Below are 26,278 nucleotides of genomic sequence, written 5' to 3'. Positions count from 1 at the left end.
GAAATTCAGGACAACTCCAGATCACCCAATTTTATGGAGAGGTAATGCTCTCAAGGCCTTGGAGATAATTCTACTCAGCTCAGCAGGATACAGGATGGAAGTGGGGGGTGTGTGTGTTGAAACATGAACTGGAAGAAACTCTGGGTGCCTCAGGGGGATGTCCCCTTCTTTGTGGAAAACTGCAATGATTCCAGTGAGACAAAACTTGGTAAGGCAAAAAAAAAAAAAAAATAGTTATAGCTTTTTGCCTTCCTCATCTTCTATTACCTATGCCTGTTTCACTGATCAGAGTAGTAGTAGAAAAAAAATGAAAGATACTAAAAAATGCCAGAGTGATTCATAGAAGTTAGGGTATAGAAAAATCCAAACAAATGAAAAACCAAAACAGCAGCAGCAACAACAACAACAACAGCAGCAATAGCAACAACAGCAATAATAACAAACAGCTCTGGATATCAGAGACGGATTAAGAGAAAAGACAGTTTGTGGGGAGGAAGAAGAGAAATATCTAATGAGGCCTTCTAAAGAGGTTTTGATGCATGTTACATGATGTAGTAATTCTAGCTGCTTCAAGAAACTTCAATAAGCACTTACATTAGGTATTGCAAGAATTTTGGATATGGATTCGTGTTTCTTTGGGAAGTGATGTCATACTGATGTAGGTCATGAAGTCTCAGTCTCATGAAGACCAACACTATAATATGTCCTGAAAATTATATCATTTAAAAGGAGACTAAAACCGTCTTGAGATGCAAATGGGGGGCTCATTGGATGAACTCATTGGCAGGACTTGCTATGAGCAGGCTTCAGATTCATGCCTCTGAGAAATGGCAGACCACTTTAGTTATAAAGCATGGAGTTACTCACAGGAATGGGCTCCTTTTTATCTGCTCAAGCATCTCTCTTTCTGCACCACATATTTATAGGTTGCCAGTGCTGCTCCCAGTGGGACCCTGCTCTACAGCCACAGCGATTGTTTAACTAAACAGGTGGACCAACCAAGGTCTCTTCTTTGGAATTGTAAAAACGGGACCTGCTGAACAAGAGCCAGCTCTTTAAGTGGTGGGACCTATAAAGTGCAAACTTGTGAGCAGCTGGTAGCCATATTTCCAGCCCCTTGGACTGCAGGAACAGAGTAAGATTGGCAGCAAAGACAGGGAGGCAGAGGGCAGAATCCTAACAGTGTAGAGTGCCTTGTTACCATTTGTTTCTGAGGCCTGGTTTCTGAACCCTGTCTTTCAGTTCTCTTACCCTAATAATACTCTTTTATTTTTGCTTATGCTAGCTCAAGTGGATTTTCTTTTCCTTGCAGCCAATTTTTTTTTTTTTCCAGAAAACACTCACAAATAATTAGCATGATAGAGGAACAGAATAACAGCATGACAGCCTCAACTACTTGGCTATCAAATTACCTTAGCTCTGTGGTCTCCAACAAATTACTTCAACTTTCTCTTTCCTCAGTTGTTAAATGGAGATCAAGTTTGTTGAAATAATCAAAAGTGCCAATAACACAGGTAAAGCACTCAGAACAGTGTCTGGCTCTCAATAAATATTATCTGTTATAAGTATTATGGATATATAACTATCAAAGCCTGGAATACAAGGGTCCGCTGTAGTTGATTACTCAATTCTTACAGAAAAAAAGCTCACACCGAGTGCCAAAATTACATGAGTCGACAAAATTACATGAGTCAGAACAGTAATCAACCAGTTACACCTCCGGTCACTGTGTGTTTTGTACTTCCCAGTTCCCTCTGCCATTGTTTATTTTTTAATAAACTACATTAAGTGTGGTGGGAATGAAAGGGGAGACAGGCAGATGCTCCAAAGAATATGAGGGAGGGAATCTGCTTTCATTATCATTCTAAATTTATTTCTGCAGATATGACTTATCATCTGCACTGCCTCTTCTTCCTTTCACTCCCTCCCTTGTACCGTTCATATCATACCTTTTCTCAACTTCCTTGCAAGCACCTATATATAATGTTCCCCTCTCAACTCCCATCCCCATCTCCCAGCCCCCGTGCCTTTTGGATCTTAGGTTCTTAGCATAGGTTAGTGAAACACATACAAAATATGATTTTACCTTTCTCCCTCATCTTAAAGAAAAATGGCTGGCCTATCTTGCATCTTGTTTACACCTTAAATTTTGGAACTTAATGTTATGAGCAAGAGAAAATCTCAGCTTGTGCCTCAAGATGGCTCCTCTGATCTCAGGAAGGCCTAGGGGCCATGTGGGTTTTGCTGGCCCTCAGTGTATTCATGGGTGTTCCCACCCCAGGCTCTGAAGAAGATGGCAGTAGGGATTCAAAGGGGACACTAGACTGCTGGGGTGTTCAGCCACCAAGCTCTTGTCTTTTTCGAGAACATGTAGTTTATATGAGGAAACTGACTCTGAGAAAGCTTGATCTTTTTTTTTTTTTTTTTTTTTGAGACGGAGTCTCGCTCTGTCCCCCAGGCTGGAGTGCAGTGGGCTCACTGCAAGCTCTGCCTCCCAGGTTCAAGCCATTCTCCTGCCTCAGCCTCCCGAGTAGCTGGGATTACAGGTGACCGTTACCACGCCCAGCTAATTTTTTGTATTTTTAGTAGAGACGGGGTTTCACCGTGTTAGCCAGGATGGTCTCGATCTCCTGACCTCGTGATCCGCCCGCCTCGGCCTCCCAAAGTGCTGGGATTACAGGCCTGAGCCACCACGCCTGGCCAGGAAGCTTAATCTTAAGTGAAGGGCACTGCTTCAACTCCAGCTGAAGCGGGGCAAGTAGGGCATAGCTGAGCTGTCGTCCTGGGTGGCGAGGGTCTGAAAGCAGCAGCCACCACTGGCACTAAAATAAATTACAGGCACAAAGAGGAAAGTAACAACAACAACAACAATAAAATGTCCAAAAATCACATGTAAGGATGCTCAACTTCCCTGATAATCAAAGAGACACAAATTAAAACAACCATAAGTTTCTGTTTTTGCCTCTCATACTAGTAAAGATTAAAACAACTTCTAATTCACTTTACAGGCAAGGACACAGAGAAAGAGGACTACTTATAGGAATACAAGTTAATCCAAGCTTTACAGAAGGTACTTTAGCAATGATTGTAGAAATTTAAAATATAGATGCCCTTTAATGAAAAAAAGATTTCTAGAAATTTGCCCTAAAAAAAAAATTGGGCAAACTCTTAAAAAAAAAGGATAAAAATCTATATTGACATTGGCATGGCCCAAGTCTGCAAACCAAAATACAAACAGTGAATTCTTCTGGTGGCAAGAATTCCTTCAATATATAATATCTTTTACACTACTTACAAATTTTCATGAGAAGAAAACCATTTTATGTCTATTTATTTTTGGGGGCTACTGGTAGAGGTGATAGCAGGGGTGGTAGCAGCTACAGAGACTGGGTAGAACAAACATGCTAGCTGCTGGTCCGCAGATGCACCAAGCCCAGTGTGTCCAGACAGCTCTGCAGAGCCCACGTTCAGTCCAGGCTCCCCTGCCCAGTCTGTGAGTCATTCCCTGGATCCTGCTGACCAACATTGATCACAGTCCTCACATTTCCTTGCTTCAACATGGGCCTGTCTTCTAATGTCTTATGTGCTGGTCCCAAACAGCCAGCTGTATGGCAGTCATTGGTGGGGGCATTTTTTTCATGCTTAATTCTTTGAGATTTTTGGATCACTCATTGGAGACTAGATACTCAGTAGCTGGACATGAACGTAACAGCAGTTTTTGGAGGCTTTTGACTTTATTTAGAATCACCTAGAAAACTTTTCACAAATACAGAAGTTCTATCCCTAGAGATTCTATCTAGTTGTTCCAGGGTGGGGTCTAGGCATCGGTATTTTTTTTTTAATCCCCCAAATGAATTTAATGGGCAGCCAGGCTTGAGAACCACTGCTCCAGGGGCTGAAAACATAGGATCCAAGTCAGAGCACCAGGAAATTGATTAATTGGTTAGAATGACTTGAAGTGACCACCAGAAACATCACATTTAGAGCTCAGTTAATTACCCCCTTGATCACACTCTGCACTGGAGGGGCAGTTTATATTTGATATTCCAAAGAAGGTATCAGAGTACAAAGATTTCGACAAACAAAAAACAAAAAAGCAAACTTGCTTTGTGGTGTTTTTCCTTTCTCCAGTTAACCAAAGTGGTAGCTGGAAGATCAAATATCCTTTGACCAATGTAATAGTATATCTTAACTCGCAGAAACAATAGAGCTTTACAGAAAACTGTATCAGTTGAGAACTTTGTTTCTTACCCTCTATTTAACACACTGAATAGGACTGAGTCTGCCAGGCATTCTCTCAGAAGCTCATTAGGTCTGTGTCGGAATTTTGGATGAGTCACCACCAATGGCATTGTTAGGTAGCGAGCATTTCCCCAGTGGGATCCTTTCCAGTCACTGACAGCAGGAATTCTCAGAGACATGCACTTTATGTAACTTTCTTGCTATTAAATCCCATGCACTATTAATATTCATATTGCAACATAACAAACTTAAGCTTTATAGACATATGCTCTTTGTGTCTTCCAAATTCTCTGTATGCCTTAATCAAGCGTTGTTAGTCTGGTAATGTAACTATGCTCTATTTGTTATGTCTAGAGATGTTCAAATTCAGGCACTGTTATATCATTTTTGCAGATTGTTTGGCTGATTGTTAAACTGGCCATGTTACGTGTTCCACGTATGAGATTTTATGAGATTTTTTTGGGTGTTGTGTGTTTCATAGATAAATTGAGACATTTCCTTTGGTTGGGTACATTTCTTGCTTAAAGCAGAACTGAGAAACATAAAGATAATGGATATCTGGTTTACTCTTGGCCCCTATAGCTGTCCTTGATCCAGAGGAAAATTTGGCTTGTAATGAATTTCAAGTGTCTTTTTGTCCTTCTTGGTTTGTATAACACTACGGATGTTACTGTCTAACCTCTCAGCTTCTACAGAATTTGTCAGGCCTGTTTATTTTCTTTCCCTTCTTGTTTCTCACTGCAGCTCTCATGAATTACTTTCCTAAGGGAGAGTTTTCAGAGTTATTTTCAATTACTACACGAGAAGAAGCCTAATCATGCACAATAGTTTTTTCCAGATTCTGTTTCACGATTAATACCATGAGATATTTCTGGATATAAAAGGGATTTATACTCAAGTATGTTTGGGAAATGCTGCAGACTATCTTTCTACTTGGAGATTGATGAAGCACATTTGTGTATATCCATTCACTGAGATGTCTGCAATTTTTTAAAAAGAACTGTTTAATTTTTGTTTCATCCAAAATTTTCCAAACCACTTTTACTATGGAACCTTTTTGCATCCTGTGAATCTTTTGGGAAATATGGAAAGAATACACGAGTTCAACTTTTACCAGCTGTGTAACATTGGGCACAACGCTTAATTTTTTTGAACCTTACTTGCCTCATTTTTAACGAAGAGAATGACACCTATCCCTACCACCTTGCAAAAATGCATTGTAGCCTGAGGGCTACTATGAAAATAACAAGAAACATTCCCAACAAAACATAATGAACACATTTAAGCAGCTGTGCCTAACATAGAACAAGCTGTACTTTTCTGAATTTTGAAAAACAGGTCTTTCCTGAAGTTATTAAGTGGTAATAAAATGTCATTGATAAAATTATACATTCATAATTAACTGGACACATTTTCATCTGTATAACATTTGATTACTCTTCTGCAAGTCTACTAAGGAGCATATCAACAGTCTTAAAGTACTTTATGATATAAAGTTTACAATATAAAGATTTTTAGATGAACAAAAAACTGCTGTATGTTTTCTCAGAAAAATAAATCCTGAGATACTTTTAATTATAACTTAGATCAAGAATATTTAAGTGGTCTATTAAAATGTTGATAAACACTGGAAGTTTTGATGGCAATGGGTTGCTTAGGATCTTTAAAAAATTCTCCATTGTCAGTCCTTAAATTAGAGATAAATATGTATTTGATAGAAGCAATTTCTATTAAGAGTGGTTAATCCATGACTGGGGTATCACTGCATAGTTTTCATACATTCAGGGCCAGGTATGATGGCTCACATTATAATCCCAGCACTTTGGGAGGCCAAGGTGGGAGGCTCGCTTGAGCTCAGGGGTTTAAGACCAATTACTGGGCAAGAAAGCAAGACCTTTTCTCTGCAATTTTTTTTTTTTAATTAGCTGGGCATGGTGGTGCCTGCTGCAGTCCCACCTACTCAGGAGGCTGAGGTGGGAGGATTGCTTGAGCCTGGGAGGTCGAGGCTGCAGTGAGCCATGATCATGCCACTGCACTCCAGCCTGAGTGACAGAGTGAGACCTTGTCTTTTTTTCTCTCTCTCTATATATATTCAAGTTGCTATGTTTCTTCCCAAAGCCGCCCTCCAGGAACCATGTTTTTCTGCAGTTCTGTGGATACTAATAGTCCCTTACTTTTAAGGTAATTTATATTTTAGTTTTCCTTATAACATCTGAAATGGCTAAAATGGAGTCTGGAAATGAGTACAACAAAGCCAAACTTAAGATACGCTGAGCAACAGAGCTAGAGTTCAGCCCGCTGTACACGGGCAAATCCCACTGTGCCTTCATACCTGGCAATATTTCTGCATGGCTTCATCTAATTAATGGAACTTTGCTCAAAGTTCACGTATGGAGTCTTTTGTATTCCCTGCTTCTCTGGGTTCCCTAGACCTGAACACATTTCTCTTTTGGCAGTTGTCACACTGGGTGATATTTGTTGATTTACCTGTTAACCATACTCCCTGTACTCGAAGTCCTGGAATTCAGAGTCTATGTCTCAATCAGTGTTTGTTTCTAGTGTTTAACCCTTAGTAGACATTCAACAAATGGTGGAATGGCTGGGTGAATAAGTGGTCTCCAAAGTGCCTGCCTGGCGAGTATGTAACTCTCTTTTGACAAATATCTGTCCATTTCAAAATCTCACCCTGAAGGGTTTTCGACACTTAGTTGCCATGCTTTGGACCTTGTGACCCTGCACTCTTGCCCTGACTGGCCAGACCAACTGTCTGACTCAAACATTAATATCTGCAGACTCACCGGAGTCACAAGAGTGCTCTATGCTGGATGGTGGTTGCCCGGCCCCATTATCCCCTCCTGTCTTGGTTAGATTGAGTGGTTAGAAAGTAGAGAGGCTCTGGAAGTTGGCCCTTAGAAGGCAGAAGTTATGCCATGGAACACCAAGTAGAGGGAAGGTAGATAAGAGGTAGGAGGAAATACTGAAGAGATAGAAAAGTAGAGATGAGGAGTCATGAGCTCATTAATAAACTCGTGCTTTTGGATCTCGAAGAGCTACCCTTGGCCCCTGGAGCCCCTGAAATATTCTTTTCCAGCAAGGAATGAATTCCCATTTCTCCAAATCAAGCTGTGCAATTGCCGAGATTTTGCTTTCTTTGATATCTCCTGTGTCCTTGCATTCAACTTCTGTTATTTAAGCTAACCTGGGCATGTTAGATTATCAGACAACTTATTTTTATTCTTTTTTTTAATACAGATCAGGAAGCAGAGGGTTGGATCTATTCAAAGAGAGGAATGGAGTTTGATTTGGCTTTGTGCATGTGAATTTTCTCTAGAGTAAGCCCAAAGTTCTAAGGCAGGTTTGTCAATGTGGTCCTGAATCAGGATTGTGTGCTGCTGGTGGTGACAGTGGTAGTGGTGGAGGGTGGTTCTCTCTAACAGGCTATTCATGGCATTCTACGCATTGAAGTTTATGAATCATTGCTTTCTGATGACATACAAACTGAGCTAATGCCTTGAGGTCTTCTGGACCCAAGGTGACCAAAATGACCATAATGAGTCTTATTCACCTGGGGGCCATTTGTGCACAAGCTGTTCTTCTCTAAAACAAGGCATTCAGTCTCCCGGGTTGGGAGAGATGCCTCTTTCCCTCTATGTGCAATCTAATGTGCCTATAGATAGATTTTTTTTACTGGATTAACAAATTTCTTAAAAAGCTAGGAATTTTGGACCTATGTTACAACTAGCTAAGATTTTTTTTTTTAAAGAAGAGCCTAAGGCAAATCCAAACTTGCAGAAGAAAAAACACTGAGACACAAGGAAATAGCAATAAATCATTGATTTCTTAATATCCTTGCATCATGTAGAATATTATGCTAAAGACAGCTCACTGGCAAGCCTGGACGTTCCCCTCTCTCCCCAGGCAAAGTTGACATTGCACCATAGATATCACAGCCATCTTTAGGAGTTACCTTTTTCTTTTTAAGGTAGACACTCTTGCAAGTATTCTAGAGTACTCCCATCATTCTCTCCTGAGATGACTAGAAATCTTTTAGTCTCTTGTGCCCTGTTGGTAACTGCTTGCAGTCTAGACTTTCTTTGCATCCTCTCTTTAATCATGATGCTGCCCCCCCAATATAAAACTATTTTGATTTTTGAACAAAATATACTAAAATGGTTCTGATTACTCAATCATCATTATATTTAATTATGTTAAGGCATTATTTAAGAAATCCTGAGAAATTCTGGGTTCATGTTTTTCCTAAAGTTCTGGTCACAGATTGTGATTAAAATAGAGGAATAAAAAACAAGACCTCAACTAAAAGCTAAAAATGGTATATATGATTTGCAAGCAGGGGTTCTCAAATATTTTCATTTATTTATTGTTTTAAAAAGATGAGTTTAAAGAGGGAAAGTAATTTAAGCATGAGAAGTCATAGAAATTGATTTGAGCAGCAGCTATAATTTTTTATTATGAAAGTAAAACATTTTGCTTAAAAGGGGGAGAGGAATAGAGTAAAAATAGACAAATTTTTATAAGTAGAAGTCCTCTGTCCTTTTAGTCTAATCCCCAAAAATAGCCACTAGGAATGGTACAACATGTAACTGTTGAAAAATCTGTATAAATATAATATGTAAACTAAATTGTGGCCAAACTATTAATACACACACACGCACACCGTTTATATATGTATACACACACAAACACAGTTTATATAGTGTATATGTATATATGTGTGTATACACATGTATGTATATATATGTGTGTATACACATGTATGTATATATGTGTGTGTATACAATACACACACACATATTTGAAAAAGTCTAAAACAGTGCATGTGTATATATATGTGTGTGTGTGATATACACACACATGCACTGTTTTAAACTACTTTTTCAAATTGAAATACAACTTGGATAAATTTCATGGTTACATACATAGAAAGATTTAACTTATTCTTTTTATTTTATTTTAAAAATTTCTATAGACACAGGTTCTGGCTATGTTGCCCAGTCAGGAGTGCAATGGCTATTCACTGATGCAGTCACAGTGTACTACAACCTTGAACTCATGGCCTCAAGTGATCCTCCTGCCTCAGCCTCCAGTAGCTAGGACTACAGGTGTGTGTCACCATGCCTGGCTAACTTGCTCTTTTTAATAGCATATTATATTGTTGATATCCATTATTACTTGCACTATTCTCCTACTTACGGCATTTCCATTTTTTCATCTGTTACAAACAATGCTTCATTGAATATTTTTGTACAAAATGTTTTGTTTGTCTGTGACAGTCTATCTGTAACAGTGAATTAGTAGAAGTGGAAGTGTTGGATCCAAGGATGTTTAATTCTAAATTTTGGTACATGCTGCCAACTTGTCCTTCAAATAGATGATTAGAATTTTGACTTTCACCTTAAGGGTGTACTGAGGAATATTTATAGTAAGCCAATTTATTGTGAACCTCAAATCTTACTTGTATGGTCTTCTTCCAAGGCCCTGCATGAGCCCTTAAAATATGTAGACATTTCTAATGTTTTTGTAAAATTAGCAATAGTAAGACATTTCAACCACAATTGGTTATGACCACTATCTCTTAACTCTGAATTCTTCACTGTTACACCCCTTACTTGCCACATGGAGTTGGAGTGGCTATTCGCTATTTTGGGGATCAGGCTTGGAGAAGTTGAGTTGGGATATGTTATTTTAACAGAATTTTATAAAGACCTTTTAGAAAGTTTTAATATAATAAGGAATTACAGACCCTTGATGTTGACATATAGGAAGAATATGTTTTTGGTCATCTTTAAAATTATTTCTTAAAGAAATAAAATTCAGATTAAAAGTCAGTGAAATATGAAACCAAGGCAATAAAAATGTGTGGTGGGATCTATGGAATTATTTTGATATACAGAAGTGAACTGTGATTTTGCTGTTGCTGTATGCTGGTGTTGGAGGACCCTCCCTGCTTTGGATTTACCAACAGTGTGAATCAAGAAAGTTAGCCAAACTTCAGGCTCAGGTCCAGATAGGGGGCAAGGGTACAGCTTGCAAAACAAAGGTGGAACCTAGAGAGTTACAGCAGATGACAGAAAGCTTCAGAGTTCCCTAACTAAACTGGCTGTGAATATATAGCTGGTATTAAAGAGGTGAACATGATTGAAGATGGGACAGTTTTTCATTTCAACGATCCCAAAGTCTAACCTCTGTCTGCCCCCTCTCTGTTAACATCTTTGCAATTACCTCTCTCTGCTCCTCTCTCTAGTCCTTCTCTCTCTGCTAACACCTTTGCAGTTACCAGTCATGCAGAAGCCAAACCAATCACAGAACTGTTTCCTGGAATATTAAGTCAGCTTGGTGCTGACAGCTTAACAAGTCTCAGGAAGTTAGCCAAACAGTTCCCATGGCAAGTCTTGAATAGCAAAGCACCAAACCCAGAAGACAATGATGAGGAGGAGGATGTTTCAGATCTTGTAGAATATTTTGGTGAGGCATCAAAGAATGAAGCTAACTAAATTTTTTTCTGGTGTTTGGAGGCTGGCATGGACTAGATTTAACAAATAAGCCAGTGGTTCCAAAGTTTTACAGATACAGGGTGTATTGCCTATTGCTATTCAATAATATAAATATTATACATATTTTTTAAAAAGAAGTGCATTGTTAAAAAAATTCATCACTCTGAAAAGCAGTAATTTATTAAAAGGATATACATTTTTTCTTATAGGAGTAGTAAATAGGCTCTTGGATTATTTGATAATCATGTTTATAAAGAAGAGCAAATCATATAAATACATGAAAATGATGAAGTTCATATTGATTTGACAGAAATACTGGCATGGACAATAATGTAAAGCTCATAACACACCACTGTGACAAGGACATCAACTACAAAGAAGTGCCATCAATTGAAATGGTCTTTAACATTGATATGGTTACATAGTAACCAACTTGAAATTCCCTGAAATATTACAGATCATATATGAAATAAACGTTTTAGAGTTTTTTTCAAATTTATCAGCTATCCTAAAAATTTATATTTCCAATAAGTTGTGAAACTAAAAGAAACTTTTTCAAATATCAAAAATAAAAAATTTTCTTTTGACCAACCATGCTGGAGGAAAAATGACTTATATTTCTATTCTCTCTACATAATGTATTATAACATTGTCGCATGAAATGATACTCAGAAAGAATGTATCAAAAATATAGGGAAAAGTTAGTAGAGAGCTATGCCAGGCAGTACATCAATAAATATTATGTTATTATTCTAGATTTTGCAATGTTTGTGGTATTTGTCATGTTTTAAAAATTTATAATTTATTAGAATCACTCTCATTCTAAATAAAAATTCAAGAGCATGCTTAATATTGTATTCTTTTTCTTAAAGAAGTCTCCAAAACTGTATGAGTTTCAAGCACAAATGTGGATCCATCCCTGAATTTATGAGAGTGCCTGTTTCCCCACACTCTTGCTAATTCTAGGTAGTATTAAAATTTTGTATACTTGCCAATCTGATAAATAGTATATGGTATATTTTTATGGTTTTCATTTATATTTAATTATAAATTAAGCTGAGCATTTTATTATCTTATATAGAAATCCCTTTCATTATCTTTGCCAGAGTTGTCTTTAAAAAAATTCATCTGTGACAATTCTGACTGTAACACAATTATCTCTCTGTCTGTCAATCAGGCTTCAAATCCTTTTCTCAATTATTTGTTGATTCTTTGACTTTGCTTATGGCGTAATTTTTTTTTCCCATTAAAAAAATATTCAATTTTTATTAGATTTACCAATTGATGACAACACTTTGAAAAGGGTAAAAGTGCTATATTGAATTTATTGGGGCTTACGTATGGATTGACTCAATCAAATACCTTTAAGGTTAAATGAGATAAGCACAGTTTAAGAAACATAAAAACCTAGATATTTTGGCTTACTTTCTCCAAGTCAGAGAGATGGTAAATTGTAATTTTTTTTAGAAACCAAGGATTCTAGATATTTCTTCCTGTTTCCTTTTTTTTTTTTTAACAAGGCCAAGTTAGTCTATACTTGGAATTGGTGAGGAAATCTATAGGACCCAATCTATAAGACTTGCATTTTCCTTGTCAAGAAGTGACCCTGAAGTACAAACCTAAGCGACCTATGCTGCTGCCTCCATGGGAAGGGCCTCTGTTTATTCTCTCTGGGATGAAATGTCCAAAAGTCATTTCTCGAGGCTCTTAGCTCATTATACATTTTGATGAGTGAACCATGCCAACCTCATACAGAAGACAAGAGTTCCCTACATAGAAACACATTTGGTTCTTTCAGTAGCCTCCCCAGGACAACAGACCTGCTCACCTGCCTGGCAAGCTACTTCTGTCTTTTAAGGCCCACTTTAAATGCTGCTTCATTAAGATGTTTCTGGATTCCAAGGAATAAATAATCACACCCTTACTGAAGTTTCCATAGCAGTAGTTTTACAGTATCTTTATAGCACTTAAGATATGTATAATATAATATATAGTCTGCATCTTTCTCCTCTATTAGACCATGGGCTTCTTGCAGGTAGGAGTGTGTCTCTTTCATCTTGAAATCCACAGAACCCAGCAAAGGGTTTGGCAATAATAGGTACTCAAGACATTTTCATTTTTGTGGAATGTACAAAAAGTCTATAAACATGATTTAAATGGAGTATAAATGGTATACTTAAACTACCAAAAAATCTAATTACTATTAGTAGTACATTTATAACAACACAAGCATGGTATGGGTTGCTTTGTTGATAACTGAAAGTTGGGTATTCTGTTTTTTTTTTTTCTTTTTCAATTTTTATTTCAGGTTCACAAGGTACATTACATGTGCAGGTTGGTTACCAGGGTAAATTGCATGTTGCTGGGGTTTAGTGTACAAATAATTTTGTCACTCAAGTAGTGAGGACAGTACCTGATAGGTAGTTTTTCTACCCTCACCCTGGCATTCTGTTGAGCAGACAAAAATAATACACTGTAGGCCAGATTTTTATTTTTAGGTTTCTTAGATCCTGCACTCTCACGACTGAATTCATAACCATATTCACTTTGAAGAGCCAAGGACGTTGTCACAGCAATTTGTAGACACTGTCTTGCTTCACTATAAATGGGTTAACACATTTACTCATACAACCACACTTTAAGTGAAAACTGCTAACATCTATAGAGAGGGATGGTTTGGGCACTAAAATGCCAATACACTTACTTTAATAAATGCTCATCTGTATAATTATACATAATAAGTGTTTTGGACAAAGACTTCAAAGTCTTTTAAGCATTTATCGTAAACGATGTGAGCTAGCACAAGAAAGAAGACCCCTGGGCCCCACCATACCACAGGCTTAGGCATCATCCCATGTTTATTACATAGTACAGATCTCAATAAATCACTGTGCTTTGGAAAAGTGTCTAATTTATTCTTTCACACTTGCCAAAATATAGCTGCATTGGGAAACTTAAAATAGCCCAGTATTTAATTGGTTCTAGGCATGCACATAAACAGGTATTGTTAAAGAAACCAAGTTATTGATTCAATAAAAGACAGTGGATAACCACAGGCCCCACCACAACTTATCCTCATGGAGGTCAAGGACAGCAAACATTTATTTGGGGTCTTTAATGACATCTAGTCAATTTCGCTAATCCATAGTCTTTTGGATTAGTCATTTATCATTCCTTTGGGAAAACAGATCCCAAAATGACTGGTTCAAATGCATTTGACCTTGAGCTGCAAAACAGATAATTCATTTACATGAAATAGATTACTCTGTAAGAAGATTCTGTTAATTGAGACTCTTTTTTGAAAGTCATAAGCCTAGCAAAGTTTCCATAGCAACTCTGACAATTCCACATAGAGTTAGTTATGTTAACCTTGTTCTTGATCTATTATTGTCTTTAATATACTATGGGTGTAAAATAGCTACTGAATTTGTTACAGGATCAAACACTACAAGGATATCACTGACACAACCTGTAAGGCATTACTGGCAGACTTTGGGAGCCTAATAACTGTCAGTTATTGAATGTCTAGTTGACACCATCTGTATATAATATCTTTGAGATGACTTACTGAATGCTCATTTGTAATATATCCCAATTGGGCACCAGAGAGGTTAGATCATTTGACCCAATATCACATGAACAAGAATTCAAGTCCTCTTTGGTCTGACTACAAATGATGCTCTTTCACTATACCGGTTTCATTAAGCTCTATACAAGGTTCTGAAAAGACATTCATTCTCTGTGTTACAAACATTTGATTTGTTAAGTATTAGTGGGATACTACCTCCCCTCACACGTCTGTTTTTTTTAAGGCTACTTCATAAACATCATCCTGCTGTCTCTGTGTAGGAACTAAACTGTCAGGAATGATGGTATCACCTTGCGACTAAGGTAAAGCTTATTCTAAGCTTTCACATGCCTTGCTTGTATCCACATCTATTTATTCAGCCTTTGACTAATAACTGATCATCAAATTCCACCTTAGTCAAAGTCCTTTTCACTTCTACTTACACTATCGTTAACCGTCTCCTTACCTTCCCTCTCTATTTCATTTTTATTTTTTTCCTCTTTTAAAAAGTTTGTCCAGTTCTTTAAAAATAAACAAACCACTCCTTTATATATAACCTCTACTTCTTATTTGTTATTTCAAGAATTTTCCTAATGGTGACTGACAAATACAAGAGTTAATAATGCTACACCGAAAACCAAGAGGCCATTAACATCCAAGACTGTGAAACTACCCAGATGGTCCTTTTTCTATAAGCCTCCAATAAACTCATCTAGCTAAACATCTTTCCATAGCAGAGCACTTTGGAAAAACAATACAAAATCACTTTATGTCTTTAAAAATTTTTAATCATTAGAATTGCAATGGTATTTTTTCTATTTTTTCATTTTAAACACAGATGTACATAGAACACCCAACATAACCAAGTTGTTGGGACTTACATGGGATTTTTGGTGGGCCTGCTTTGTAACACTAAGGGTTCCAAATTGGTTCTAAACACCTGACTGTCAAGTACACTGTAATTCACTATGTTTTAAAATTGGGGACTTCCTGTATTTGTTGGAGTGATGTATATTTGCATTTTGATTATCTGTGGATGACCAATTTGACTGGAATCCTCTTGCTTTTTGGCATCTTCCTCCAGTTTCTGGGCTAGATGATAACTTGCCAAGACAGGTGGCTGGGAAAGGCTGAGGTTGCACGTAGAAGAGAGCATGTGCTTTTGGTCTGAATTTCAAAGCTGAACTTTTGATTGGACTTGTCTTCCTTTTTTTTTTTTTTTTTTTGCCTGGTGACTGGTAGTGTCTTTACTAAACAAAGTACTTTTCTTGGCTAACAAGATATATGCTGAGCAGAAAAGGTACAGCTGAGAGGTCTTCCTCCCCTTAATCAGAACAGATCCAGCAGAGAGAAGCTGGAGCCCATGATATTTGAAAGAATCCAAGAAACTTTAGCTGTGTTGGAAAAAAGCTTAGTAGGAGAGATGAGAGTTTAGAAGAATGGAGAGGGAAAATCTGATGAAAGAGATGAAATTAACCATAAACATTTAAAAGAATATCATCATGGTTTTTAACAATCCAGCAGAGCCTATAAAATAAAATTTATAGAGAAGATTATTAGGGAACCAGTAATTTCACTGTGTGTTATACTTTATGAAGTCTCTTGTAGTAATTTTTGCATAGTTGACTTTTTTTTTTTTAAAGGAAGAGGCAAATGACATTGCATTTTATTCCACTATAAATCTCAGGAGCAAAGCCTTAATTCATGTGACTATTTGGGATGGTTCTAGACACGTAGGTCTCTTCAAAATTTTAAAGCTCAGATCTGTCAGGACAATGACCTAGATTCCTCTTCAAGTTTGGTCCTGTAGGGCTTGTTGCCCCACACAGTATAATAGCAGTAGTCTTTCTACCTTGGCTTCTAGACAGACCAGCAGGCTAAGTTAGAAAAGATACACATTGTAGATGAAGATGAGCTTTTTTTTTTTTTTAATACTTCAAATGACTACATCTATAGGAGAGATATGATATGTAAGGCATAACCATAATAGAAGAAGAGTTAGGGTCAAGTCAAATAAGATCTAACTTGATCTGTTGCTGCAACTTGGTGATCTCCATGCAGTGGAGTTCCTGAATTTTAGGAACAGATCATTTTATTCTATTTTGCATGCATCTTCTAACAATTGTATTTTGAGGCACATTTTAGCATGACTTAACTAGTTTTTGAGGTCTCAAAGTAAAAACACTCCGAGGTACTTTAGGTTCTAAGTAAAGTTTCTCATCTTTTTATGACAATACTGTTGTTTTTCTCCTGTTAACTGAGTTCTCATAGACATGTTCTATGATATAGTTGGGACTCTTCCTCATGACCCCTTCAAGCTCATAAAAATCCATAATAGGCTGGGCGTGGTGGCTCACACCTGGAATCCCAGCACTTTGGGAGGCTGAGGCAGGCGGATCATGAGGTCTGGAGTTCGACACAAGCCTGACCAACATGGTGAAACCCCCTATCTGCTAAAACCCCATATCTATCAAATCTTACAGGTGCGTGGTGGTGCGCACCTGTAATCCCAGCTACTCAGGAGGCTGAGGCAGGAGAATCGCTTGAACCTCGGAGGTGGAGGGTGCAGTGAGCTGAGATCGTGCCATTGCACTGCAGCCTGGGTGACAGAGCGAGACCCCATCTCAAAAAAAAAAAAAAAAATCCATAATAGTACTAAGAGTAGCCGAAGAGTAGCATTTCCCTGGTTTATTTCACTCATCCATATTTTGGAAGTTATTTCTCAAATACCCAAGTGACTTTTTAGGATAATATTTTTATTGCTCCAAAGCCTTGTCTTTTATTTCCTTTTCATTCTCCACAGATAACATTGAACATTTCCTGGGGGCCAAATTAATAATAATAAATTCAGTCATTAACATAAAAGGAAATGTAATTAAATTATTCTTTTAGGAAAGAAGATATAATGACATCTCAGGCCAGGAATTTTACACTAAAAATCATAACATATTTTGGAATTTCTCAAAGTACAGTTTAAAAAGATACATCAATATTATATAGAAATAGAATTAGTCATACATAAACTTTGAGTTGATGTTATTGAGTGAGTTTCTGAGATTATATGCAGGGTTGGAGGTGAGACTTTCATGAAAGGTCGTTTTTACCGGTGATGAGAAAGAATCTATGGTAGTAAAATTGTGACTACTTTTTACTAAGTGTGAGTTATACTATGCACTTACGTCTTTAATGCCCACATCAGTTTCATAGGGATGTATTACGATCTCCTCTTCGTAAACTGGGAAATACAGGAAATACAGACTCAGGGAGGATAAGGACCCACTTAGAGCTAAATGGTATCTGGCCCACTGGGATTCGAACCCATCACCTGACTATAGAGTCCTATGTTGTGCACCTCAGCATGCAGACTCACAGTATTACTGACATCTCTCTAACACCATTGAGTGGGAGGAACCGTTCCAGTAAATCTTTTGGAGAGAAGCTAAGAGGGTCTTAGAGAATGATATGATAGAAAATACATACTTTCAGCCAGGTGTGGTGGCTCACGCCTGTAATCCCAGCACTTTGGGAGGCTGAGGCAGGTGGATCACCTGAGGTCAGGAGTTCAAGACCAGCTTGGCCAACATGGCGAAACTCTGTCTCTACTAAAAGTGCAAAATTAGCTGGGTATGGTGGCACAGGCCCATAATCCCAGCTACTCAGGAGGATGAGGCAGGAGAATTGCTTGAACCTGGGGGGAGGAGGTTGCAGTGAGCCGAGATCGCACCATTGCACTCTAGCCTGGGCAACAAGAGTGAAACTCCCTCTCAAAAAAAAAACAAAAAAAAAACAAAAAAAAAACTTTCTAGGTCCCCTTCTGAGTAAAGACGGCATACTCTTCTTCACCTATTTTATCCCATTCTTCACTCCATGGTGTTCTACCCTGTGCTGAAGTGCAGGTTTGCTTAGTTATAGAGTAGGTCAGTTATTACCAAGATCCTACTGTGTGCCACGGACATCTCCTGGAAGCCCAGCCAGTCCCTTGCTCATTTTCTTCCTGGTTCTCTAGGATAATCATGAAGAATTCTTTCTTACTCCAACTGGAAAAACAAAATTCAAAACCATATGCCCTGCTACTTAACAGCCACTAAATATTTCATTATTTAATAGATGATACAAGTAGAAGTGAATTCTTGTTGTGCCATTATTATACAGAAAGCCAACATTTTCCTTGTGAATTTCTGATGATATTTTAACAGGGTGGTTCTAACTGGTCTCAGAATTTTTCTGAGGAATAATGCTATTTGTTGGAAAAAATACTTAGATACGCACTGGGGATAAGCGGATATTGAGACTTTTGTGTAGTCGTTAAGACTGTTTTTTGAGATGGAGTTTTGCTCTTGTTGCCCAGGCTGGAGTGCAATGGCGCAATCTTGGCTAACTGCAACCTCCATTTCCTGGGTTCAAGTGATTCTCCTGCCTCAGCCTCCTGAGTAGCTGGGATTACAGGAGACTGCCACCATGCCAAGCTAATTTTTCTTTGTATGCTTAGTAGAGACAGGGTTTCGCCATGTTGGCCAGGCTGGTCTCAAACTCCTGACCTCAGGTGATCCCCCCGCCTTGGCCTCCCAAAGTACTGGGATTACAGGCGTGAGCCACTGAGCCCGGCCTGAGTGGTTAAGACTTCTAGTCAACCTGAGGAAAGAACTTTTAAGTGTGCCAATCCTGGAGGCTTCAGTAAATTCTTCCACCATGTGACATTTGGTGCAAATGGACGTCCTTGTAAAAACTGGTGAAGAGCTGGGTTTTACACTTAGGTGGACATGGGGCCAAATGAGGCAGCACGCAGGTATACAGAACAGGAGCAGAGAGGATCATGAGAGGAAAAGCAGTTGGGAATCCTTAGAGACCTTCAAGAGTTTAAATCTTTCCAGTCTGGCACTGGGCAGAAAAGTCCATTAGGCTTGATTCTTTCAGTTGCGAGTGAGGCTCAACTAATATCTGGATCTCAAGATAATTTATCAACAATGCCTCTCATGCTTAGCAACTCCCCAAACTTTTCTTTCCTATCTTTAATATGGAGTGTCAGCTCTGAATAGAAATTTCAACTTGTTCTCCCGCTTCTTGAGCTTTCAAATATGAAGAAATTGACTCAGCAGTAGATCTATAGTTTTTGGTGGTGGGGGTTGGTGGGAGTGGGTACAGTGGACTGGGTTATCCCAGGAAAGATTTCACGGTTATAGAACACTTTAAAGTATAGGCACTGATAGTCGCAGGAGGAAACGGACAAAAAATGACCTTAAAAAAAGATGACTCAGAATTCTGACTCAGAGGGATTGGGGCCAATTTCTGATCTCATCTTGGAGCTTCCTGAAGCACCTGGACTTTCCCTGAAGGTCTCCTACCTAAATTGGAGCTTAGACCACACCTGTCTGGCCCTGAGGGAATAAGCTGACAAGCACCCGGCCTGCAGTGGATGCAGCTGTTCTCATTAGATCAGACGTGGATCAGAGTGATAACTTTCTAGAAGCATAATTTACCATACATTACAATCAAGAATGACAAATTACAGTATGGTAAAGCACTTTAGAAACGACACAAACTTTCCCTGCTAAGGGAGCCAGCTCTGACGAACCAGTACAGTTGTGCTTGACAATAGCCCGCTTGACTTTAGGGACTGTTGTCCTATTACCTAGTGTTTTACAGATACCCCTGGCCTTAAGTTCATTTTGACCCAAACATAAAAACTCACTGTCAAGGAACAGATGAAATTTCCACAAATTGATTCAGTAATTTCATCTAGAGTTGCAACTTGAGTATTTCATAGAGGAGAATACTTGAAAGAAGAAATTGGCTGGAGGAAAATAATTTTACTTGAAGCTGTTTCTGATAGAGATTGAACACGGCTATTTTTTTAAACAAACCATTTTGCTCTTTGTACATTTAGAACATTTTAATTTAGTGAAGTAATCTGAGAAGAATGATAACCAGAGTATGCTTAAAAAGTATCTGAAACTCAGCCAGGCACGGTAGGTCACACCTGTAATCCCAGCACTTTGGGAGGCTGAGGCGGGCAGATCACTTGAGGTCAGGAGTTTGAGACCAGCCTGGCCAACATGGCGAAACCTCGTCTCTGCTAAAAATAAAAATACAAAAGTTAGCCGGGTGTGGCGGCAGGCACCTGTAATCCCAGGTACTCAGGAGGCTGAGGCATGAGAATCGCTTGAACCCAGGAGGCAGAGGATGAAGTGAGGTGAGCACGCCACTGCACTCCAGCCTGGGTGACAGAGCGAGACTCTGTCTCAAAAAAAAAAAATAAAAAGTATCTGAAACTATTTCCATTTCTCTCTCAAAATCTGCAGACAACCATCCGAGGGTGACTAGGTGAATAAGTCTTCTTTAAGGTGCTCCTCTCTTTCCCAACCCCACATTTCTTCAACATTTGAAAATTCTCAGAATAATGGGCCAGTTTCATAGCTCAGGGTGTTTGGCTCCAGGAATTTTTTACAAATCCAAACTCCCAGGGCTCGCAGTGATCCTGGTAGGAAACTGGGAATGGGGTCAAGGGAGAAGAAAAGCAGAGCAGTGGCTCTCAATCTCACAAACTGCTGAGAGGAATGGGCACTCCGCAGACATTCCCAGGCCCCATCGAGACTGACCCAGATCCAACAGCGCCAGTTAGCACCAGATTTGACTTCAGAATGACTCAACGGAGTTTCTGCCTCAAGGGGTTTAGCCCTGGAGAAAGGCACCAGGAGACTCCCTTCTTGTGACACGCCTCGCAGTCTCATCTCCTGTCCTCTTCCCCTCCTGCTTGCAGCCTTACCTTCCCACTTGAATCTCCCCTGCACCCCCCTGAAGAGCGCTCCACTGTATTTTAATGAATCATCTGAGTGCTGTTAGGCCAAGTGGTGACTCAGTTTTTTGGCTATTGGGAATGGCAGGAGAGTTCTCTTAACTCAGTTTTGTGGATTTCTGTATGGTGGAAAATGGGAGGAGGTGGTGAAATCCTTAGTCTTAGTAGCACTGGTTAGGGAATTGCTACAGCAGGGGAGAGGTAGAATAGGGAAAAAAGCAGCTGGCCAGGGATAACCTTAGCCATGCACAAGGCAAGCTGAGGTTTGAGAAAAAACGGAAAAGTTGGGAGATGCTGGCACAGCTGTCCTTAATAACCGCCTTCACATCCGCTCTCCCTAGCACTGAAGCCTCCCTGCGCTTTGGAGTCCCTGGCAGAGACTGGTTTGGGCAGTCTTTCCAGTGAAATCTGGTGAGCTGTCTGCTGCTTTAGCCAAGGAGTCCTGCTACTGAATGACATGAACAGTTCCCTTTCTTCAAGGGTGAAAGTATATTGGTGTGTTCTAGCAAACCAAGCAAAACGTGAAAAATATTTCAATTTTTAGGTGGCATTTGGTCAAGTGATTGCCTATGTGGTCTTCAAAGAATGTCTCCATTGGGGATTGACTATCATGATGCCAGAATTTTCCAAATCCCTAGACTCTTGAAGATCTTTCTAGCTGCTATCATTTGAAAGCTTAGCAGATTGTTGTTTATATCTACACACCCGCATTCTTCAACATCAGCACTGCAGGCATTTTGGGCTGGAGAATTCTTTGTCGTCGGGGGGTGTCCAGGGCACTGTGGGATGTTTAGCAGCTTCTCTGGCTTCTACTCTCTAGTACACCCCTCTCCCAGTGGTGACAACCGAAATGTCTCTAGGCATTGACAAATGTCTTCTGAGCAGAAGCACAGCTCTGCAAAGAGACTGTCTAGGATACTAGACTTTTCCTTTTTACTCACCCTCTTATTGCATGGTACCCCTAGCTATGTCTCCTTGCCCTGAGGGAACGTTCGATTTTTTTTTTAAGGAAATTCAGGAGAAAATATTTTTTAATTCCACAAAAGAATTAATGCAGAATTGAGAGACTGAACTGATGATGATTTGGTATATAAGGGTTTGAAAGACCTCTAATGTTTAAATTAGGCTTGTTCCATGGATGTCCAGAGTGCCCTGGAAAGCATGACCCATTTGAACCCAGGAAGCAATCAGCTCTGCCACCAGGAGCACTGGGCAGCCATATGATCAGAAACTGGGTTTACAGTTCAAACCCAGTACTGGGTTCTAATCCATACTTGCACAATGATTCAGCTTACGTTTTAGCTTGGCAGTTCTAGAAATCTCTGGCTATCTCAGTTTTACCAGTTCTAAAGTAAAGAGAGGGACTCGCTCCTCCTCTCCCTCCCACAATTCCCAAATTAGTGATCAACGACAGCAAAACGAATTGGGTCCAGCATCTAGACAGTGGTGAATTCTGGACTTTGCTGGGCAAGGGAATCTCAAGTTGAGGCTCAATTGTGAGGTGTAACAAGGTGTGTAAAAAAAAAGTTCTCTATATTCTTAAGAAGGGAGTTGCTACATAAATTTGGGGCATATCTAATTCCTAATGGTTTACCAGGAGTTTGGGAATACTGGAATCAAGGGGTGAAGGGTCTCAGCTTTTCTTTTTTGTGGGGCCGGAAGTAGTAGCTTGATAGGCACTGCTTAGAAAGCCTTTTTTTTTTTTTTTTTTTTAGGTCTCTTGAGGACCTGGAGAAGTGATGTAGTATACTAAAGATATCTTAAAGTGCTCAAACACTCTGGCTAAATAAAAATTTCTCAAGACATTTCTTTCCAACTCGAACAAAATTACCAAAATATGAGGACATTGGTAACATTTAAACAGCAACCTTAATAGACCTATAATAGTAAACGATACGACTGTATTTGGTTTGAGGGAAAGAAGTTATCTAGCTAATGCTATTTTCCTGACATTCTACCAATGCAAAGGACCCTGGATCCAATACTTTAATATGTCATTGTGTGGAAATCTCAGCTCTGGCCTCTTAAGAGTACTAAGAAGATTCCCCAAGCTAACTCTGACATTGTTTGGGAAACTTGGCTCCTAAGAGCAGGCGTGGGCTGCTTGGTTCCACCCTGGGCTGGGGAGCTTTTCAACTGGTATTGTGTCCACAGGCTCCCTCAGCTGGTGTCTCCGAAAACGACAGGCTGCTCCTCATACTGTCCTGAGCGCTCAGAATTAAACTGATGGGGCCAGGGGCACACTCAGTGCCTGCGCTTGGGACTGGATCCCAGGCCCCCTCTGTTTTCTCTTCTAAGAGTGCCTTCGTGCATAGACATGACAGCATTGATGAGCTGTGGGATGGCTGCAATCCCTACTTCATAAAAAGATGTGGGTCAGTAGAGAGAGGTGGGAGGAGAGGCATAAGGCTGGTTGCAAATCTCTTTTCTGTGACCCGCCAGTATAATTGAAGCTACATTGTTAGTTACACCTCATCTATGAAATGGGTTAATCATTTCCTCTCCTACACGGACACACACACACACACTCACACTCATATATTCTCATGGTCACACACACACACTACTCATAAGGATGTTGTGAGAATTAAACAAGATAATGGTTATAAAACCACTTGATAAACTGCAATATGTCATAAAATTTTGAAACTATTGTTTTTGTTGTACATCATGAGCAGTATGTCCTGTGTTCCTACATCTTTTAGAGACCATTCAATACATTTGGAATCTATTACCAAATAGAAATAGTTTCCAAAACAAACATATCTATCTTCTTGTCAGTTAGAATTAGTCAAATTTTTATCATAAATAACTATTGTTATATAAACCAGTTATATGGGAACTGGTGTAAAATAGCCAAGAAAGGGGGGAACTCTACTAGACATTCCAAATAAATGTGTAGTTTCTTCGTGTGTGTGTGCATGGGTACTTTGTTGAGGGAATATTTTGCTCACCATTGTGTTCTTAGTTCTGGCCTAGAATAAATGTTTGTTAAATGAATGAAAGAAAATATACATTATATAATGACTTTCCATCAAACAGTCCCCCTCAAGTTTATCCATATTCTCACCCATTGCAGGATTTTCCATCACACATGGTCCACATTTGAATGTTCATATTCAGAAACACGGCTGGGTGAAACTAAAGTTTACTCATTTTTGGATGGCAGAAACAAACCACAGATTGAAATAGAAGACATGGTAAGCAATGTATCTGACATACTTGGTGATTAAGATAGAAAACAATTCCTTAGATGCCTTAAAAGTGACATTTATTTTATATATCCAACTTTCCATGAAGGCAATCACACAAATTAAGATTGTTAACACATACTCTAATGAAGGATTAAGTAGAAATTTAAATGAAAAGATGACAAAATCCAAAATAACAATTTTTGGTTGAGATCCAAGAAAGATGACTTATGAACACATTTCTTTGTTTAATGCCAGACCCAGTAAAAGTACCATCTTGGTTATCTGGCATCTGTTCCATGCCTATTGGCATTCTTAACGCACACTGTAATGATACAGTTGTTCAGCAGAGGGATGCTTATACTTTGTTGAAATCTGAATATATTAATTTTAATTGCTTTAAATTAAAACTGAAGACGAGGTAAAAAAAAAAAAAACTTGATGGTCTTAGAGTACTATATAAGCTGGTGCTAGATTTTACCTGATGTCTATACATAATGATTTCCAATTATGCAAAGCCACATTGGAATGGGACAAAATAAAAGTGGGATAGGGATAGAATCTGATATTTATTTGGTTCCTTCTTTGTGTTAGACACTTTATGTGCCATTTCATTAGCTTCATATGCACCCACGCACAGAGTTTCATGCTCCTTATTTCAGAGATGAGAAATTTTAGGCTCAGAAAATTTAATTGCATGTACTAGAACTGGTAGAGAAAAAATGGAAACTATGCCTTTCTTGGTGGTGGGGAATACCACCACCTCAGTTTGGATTGGAAGGTTGGAGGAAAGAAAAGATATCGAAGGAAAGTAGACCTGAGAGCTAGGCTTGGTAAACAGACAAGGTCCCATTGGCCACCCAGCAGAGCAGAAGTATAGAGTAAAAGCACATTGGTAGGAAAAGAAAAATATTATCACAGATATCCCAAGGGCTGAGATGTGTAATATTTAGTCCATTAGTCCATTAGCCTTAAATGGAAAATAAATATTCTTTTCAAGTGAAGTAAATCTTGAGTCTCCCTCTTTATCCAACTCCATCAAACTGATTGGTGCACTGGAAATATTTCCAGAGGAACCCAGACTAGGAAATAAGTCTGGTGCATGAAGATGACGGTCTATGTAATCTAGAACCTTTCTACTCCAAGTGTGATATGCAGACCAGCAGTATCAGTACTCCCTGGGAGCTCTTTGTGATTGTGGAATCTCAGTCTCCAGCCCAGACCTGCTGAATCGAAATGTGCTTGGAAAACTCCTCAGGTGATTCGTATGCACATTAATGTTTGAGAAGCACTGATCTAGAATAAAATTTTTTAGTTTCAGCATCATCTATTCACTTTCACATCCTTTTTAGATAATTATAAAGGATATTTCACTTTATTCATCCATACCATACACATAGCAAAATATCGTAGGAACAATATCTTAGATTTCACTGTTTCTCATCCTCCTAACTTTTCCTAATAAAACAAAAAGAAATGTCTCTGTATTTATTTTAGTTTTGTACATATTCTACTTGGTCTTTTCTCTTGTTCCTAAAGACTATATGATAAGTACATTAGGGCTGAAATATATAGAAGAGAGTTAAAGTCCTATCAGGGAGAGAAAATGAGAAAGTACACTGCTAATAATGAGTATGCTGTTTACTCTTTTATTATCAACTCTAATAATTTCTTTGTCCCAGTACTTCCTGGCTTTCAATGAATGGTAAAGTACTGGAACCAAGGAATTTGTTCAATTAAGAGTGCAAAGCCTTTCATTTATCAGGCACTGGCTTAGGTTGGAGGCAACTATGCATATAACATTATATTTTCCCACAACAAAATACCAGCAAACCAAACTCATAGCATATTAAAAGGATCATACATCAGGATCAAGTGAGATTTCTCCCTGTGATGCAAGAATAATTCAACATATGCAAATCAATAAATGTGACATACCACATTAACAGGATGAGGGATAAATATTATCTGA

General features: G+C 38.8%; 2 protein-coding genes and 1 pseudogene across 2 annotated transcripts in view; 2 read left to right on the top strand and 1 right to left on the bottom strand.

Moving 5' to 3' along the window:
* Nucleotides 1-26,278, top strand: part of DDX60L (DExD/H-box 60 like) — a 259,291-nt gene that overhangs the window by 7,716 nt on the left and 225,297 nt on the right. Inside the window, exon 2 of the mRNA XM_055111991.2 lies at nucleotides 24,195-24,315. The gene's annotated coding sequence lies outside the window, so the exon portion shown is untranslated. The remainder of the gene's footprint in view (nucleotides 1-24,194; nucleotides 24,316-26,278) is intronic.
* PALLD (palladin, cytoskeletal associated protein) overlaps nucleotides 1-26,278 on the bottom strand; it is a 423,408-nt gene that overhangs the window by 324,606 nt on the left and 72,524 nt on the right. The window lies entirely within an intron of this gene.
* Nucleotides 124-10,754, top strand: LOC103786656 (transcription factor BTF3 homolog 4-like; annotated as a pseudogene).

Source organism: Pan paniscus, chromosome 3 (assembly GCF_029289425.2).
Source record: "Pan paniscus chromosome 3, NHGRI_mPanPan1-v2.0_pri, whole genome shotgun sequence".
In the NCBI taxonomy this organism is placed as follows: Eukaryota; Metazoa; Chordata; class Mammalia; order Primates; family Hominidae; genus Pan; species Pan paniscus.
This window is presented reverse-complemented; position numbering and strand designations above follow the sequence as displayed.